The following is a 4,340-nucleotide window of genomic DNA, read 5'->3' on the forward strand; positions in this document are numbered from 1 at the left end:
CTTTACCCTGCTTGGGACCTGACACTCTGGGCTGGGCCGTGGCAGTTCCTCACTCCCCTTCTGCAGATACAATAGATTTCCATTACTTATAGCAACTGCATTTGATAAGCTCACCATGGACACTGAATTAGTGAATACTGAACCATTGCGCCTAGGGGAGATACAGGGCTAGCTTCCTGAGAGCCTCTGGTCACAAGAGTTTTGTCAACTGATTAATATATAACTTTATTTTATGTGTATTTATGATTTTTTTGGTTTTGTTTTACTTTGTGTTTTATTTTTGGAGAAGCGGGGTCTTGCTCTGCTCAGGCTAGAATGCAGTGGTGGCACAATTATGTTCCACTGCCGCCTCAACCGCCCAGGCTCAAATGATTCTCCCACCTCAGCCTCCCGAGTCACTGGGACCACAGGTGTGCACCACCATACTCAGCTAATTTTTAAAATTTTTTTGTAGTGATGGAGTCTTTATGTTGCCCAGGCTGGTCCCAAACTCCTGGTCTCAAATAATCCTCTTGCCTTGGCCTCCCGAAGTGCTGGCATTACCGGCATAAGCCATTGCTCCCAGCTGTGTACTTCTGTTTAAAGATGCCTTGTGAATAAACATTGTGGATTCATTAACATTGAATTAAGTCAACCGCACTATAGCTCTTGCCGAACAAAGTTCATCTAACACATGAATTTTCTCCAGAAGGTACATCACAGTCTTTCTGCACTTAAGATCACTAGACAGCACTTCAGCTGTGTGCGTGGGGACCATTTTAAACAGCACGATCCCCAAGAAAAGGACAAAATATGAAAACCTGGCACTAAATGGACTGTGAAAAGGACATTTCTTCATCAAATGACAGTCGAAACAGGAAGTCAGAGTGTTGCCTTGTTCAGCCTCTGCTGGAAATGTGCTTGTTGGTTGACTCAAATTTTTTGCCATTCTGTGCATGTTGGTGAATATCCGCAAAAGCAGTGTGGGTCGGGCGCAGTGATTCATGCCTATAATCTCAGCACTCGGAGAGGCTGAGGCGAGAGGATTGATTGAGGCCAGGAGTTCAAGACCAGCCTGGTCAACATAGTAAGCTTACATTTCTACAAAAAATAAAAAGCTAGTTGGGCATGTTGGCATGAGCCTGTAATCCCTGCTTCCCGGGAGGCTGATGAGGTAGAAACCCTTGAGCCCAGGAGTTTGAGGCTGCAGTGAGCTATGACTGCACCACTGCACTCCAGCCTGGGACAGAGCAAGACCCTGTCTCAAAAAATTAAAATAAATAAATAAATAGGGCATGGTGGCTTATGCCTGTAATCCCAACACTGTGGGAAGCTGAGGCAGGAGGATTGTTTAAGCCCAGGAGTCTGAGACCAGCTTGGATAACGTAGTGAGACCTGTTCTCTATAAAACATAAAAATAAAAAATAAAATAAATAGTAGCAAGTTTGAAAAATGCTTACCCAGTAAGGGAATTATTATATTATCTCACACAATTTTGGGGGTTTTTGTCTCATATTATCTTTGAGGTTACCTCATAGACTTGCACTGCTTGAGGTTGCAAAACTACCAAAGAAGTGGGCTACTGGTAGGATTCTTGCTGGTGACGCTGACAGGCTGCTGGAAATCAGCGTGTACGGGAGCTGGCTTGCCCAGGCTCACAACAGCTGGCTGTGCTATCTCTTCCCAGCTCTACATTCTGGGCCTACCTTCTGGGTAGTTTGAAATTGGCCATGGTCGGTGTATTTACACCACAGAAATGTGCACATGCCGAAAGACAGAGCTTTCAGCACGCCATTACCGTGAACTCTATTATAGATGCTGCACCAGTAACTTCGTAACCCAAGAAGGGAACGCTCATACAGCCAGAGACCCTTCCAGCCTCTCCTCACATGAGTCTTCACGCCTTATATCACTTGTTTGGATACTGCATTTCTTTGGCTCTTAAGATATGTAACCCCAGCTCTAAAAGCTTAAATTTGATGGCTTCCTGCATGCTTCCTAGGACCACACAACTCTTACAGCTATAGAAATAAAATCTGTCTGAATCTAGGCCCTCTAAGCTTTGTTCAGTTGAATCATGACCCTGAAGGTCACTCTATGTTCCACAGCCCCTACCCCCAACCTCCAAGCCAGCACGCATCCCCCTGCAGCACCCAGCGCCGGATCCTCATGCTGTAAACTTTCATCACCTCTTTTTTTCTGTTTAGGGTCCAGACAAGGGCTTCTTTTGCAGACAAGTCCCCTGGCCTCCCAGCCTGGGGTGCAGGCACCCCTCTCCCCCGCCTGCAGGTCTCCTTGAGCTGGGTAAGTCACTGCAGCCCGTTCCTTCAACACCTGGCAGCAGCATGCGGACAGAGAACTCACGCTGTTGTGCTGAGCCTGGTGATTCAGGCTGTAAAACTGCAGGCCAAGTTGTTAAACCCAGATTCAGGTAGACAGCCAAGCAGGGCCAAGGCTGTCCTACATCTGGGTTTTGGCAGACAGAGCAGTTTCCCCATCTGTGGGGGCCTTGGTGTGGCCTTTCCCTCCAGGAGGCAATGTCGGTATAATTTATTGGGCCATAATTGTTGAAAGGAGCAGTCCTTCAGGCCATTCATTCAGGCCAAAAATATTTCTTTATTGAGCATTCCCAGTGCTCTCAGCCTTGTGCTATGCGGTGGGGGTGGGGTGGGTGTGTGTTGGGGAAGTCACGAAAGGGACCAAGTCCCACTCATTCTGCAGCAACGGAGTGGCAATGGCAGGCAGGGCTTGCTACAGGCCCCACGCAGAGGCGGCAAGTCCTGCTGGAGAGTCTCAAAGGAAGAGCTCCTCTAGTGGCCTTGAATTTCACCAGGTTTTGCAGGATGAGTGGGATTTAGTCAGTGAAGAGTCTGGCAAGGGCGCCTCCCCTGGGGAATCAAAGCACGGGATGGGTGGGGAAGGGCCCAGGCTGGCCCAGGGAGTGGTGAGTCCTATGTGTGGACAGGCAGGGCCCTGGAGAGGGTCTCCTGAGAGACAAGCTGGAGATGTGGCACGGCTACCTGGGAGAGGACTCTTCAATGACAGCAGAGAGTTTGGACTTCGTTCTGTAAGATACAAGGGACCTCACTGAATGTTTTTGAGGAGAGGAGCGGCATGACACGCTCCATATCACGCGAAGGCAAGCTGTTGTTTCCACTCTCAGCGCGGGAGGAGTGTTCTCCAAGAAGATCGTAGCGATGTGCCGACGATACCAGGCCAGGGGGCGTGAATGAAGGAAGAGGGTGGGGTGTGTGTTCAGGAGCATCTCTTTTGTACTCACTGGGCTGTTTCCATTGTCCTGCTGCCACCATCTGTAGATGTCAGAGATAACAGTGTGATTCCTAATAATCACTGTAGCAATGATAATAGTAACCACAAAAACCATCAGTATAGGTGAATTGTATTAAGTAATCCCTATGTGCTAGGCCCTGAGCTAAACACACTACATGAATGATTCTGTAAAATACTTACATCAACCCTATGAAGTAGACATTATTATTTCCCCCATTTTAAAGATGAGAAAAACCGCTCTTTCCGTCTCAGGTCGCCTCTGCGAGAGGAGCCGCCGCCATGTCTGCGCATCTGCAATGGATGGTCGTGCGGAACTGCTCCAGTTTCCTGATCAAGAGGAATAAGCAGACCTACAGTACTGAGCCCAATAACTTGAAGGCCCGCAATTCCTTCCGCTACAACGGGCTGATTCACCGCAAGACCGTGTGCGTGGAACCGGCAGCCGACGGCAAAGGTGTCGTGGTGGTCATTAAGCGGAGATCCGGCCAGCGGAAGCCTGCCACCTCCTACGTGCGGACCACCATCAACAAGAACGCTCGCGCCACGCTCAGCAGCATCAGACACATGATCCGCAAGAACAAGTACCGCCCCGACCTGCGCATGGCAGCCATCCGCAGGGCCAGCGCCATCCTGCGCAGCCAGAAGCTTGTGATGGTGAAGAGGAAGCGGACACGCCCCACCAAGAGCTCCTGAGCCCCTTGCCCCTAAAGCAATAAAGAGTCAGCTGGCTTTCTCAAAAAAAAAAAAAAAAAAAAAAAAAAAAAAAAAAAAAAAAAAAAAAAAAAAAAAAAAAAAAAAAAAAAAAAGATGAGAAAAACCAGAGAACAGAGAAGTAAATGCACTTGTGCAATGTCACACAGCCAGGGAGTGGAAAAGAGAGAACCCAGCACTGACTCCAGAGCCTGAGCTCTGTTCCCTCCACTATAGCCCTTTCTGAGATGTAGCACTTCCTCTAGAAAGCACTCCCCAATGTGTCTGGGCAGGATGGGCAGTGAGAGGGTGGATGTCAACCCAGGGAGGTGGTTTAGTAAGGGGTTGGAGGACTGTGTCCAGAGGGTGCTGAAGAAGCC

The 4,340-nt window shown here is 48.7% G+C and overlaps 1 pseudogene across 1 annotated transcript; it reads left to right on the forward strand.

The window, feature by feature from the left end:
• The first annotated feature begins 3,496 nt into the window (after nucleotides 1-3,496).
• On the forward strand, nucleotides 3,497-4,011 carry LOC108529518 (60S ribosomal protein L28 pseudogene; annotated as a pseudogene). The gene has a single exon (XR_001885560.1). The product of XR_001885560.1 is annotated as a 60S ribosomal protein L28 pseudogene (transcript).
• The last annotated feature ends 329 nt before the right edge of the window (nucleotides 4,012-4,340 follow it).

The sequence above is a fragment of the Rhinopithecus bieti genome, unplaced genomic scaffold, assembly GCF_001698545.2.
Source record: "Rhinopithecus bieti isolate Rb0 unplaced genomic scaffold, ASM169854v2 scaffold_6022, whole genome shotgun sequence".
In the NCBI taxonomy this organism is placed as follows: domain Eukaryota; kingdom Metazoa; phylum Chordata; class Mammalia; order Primates; family Cercopithecidae; genus Rhinopithecus; species Rhinopithecus bieti.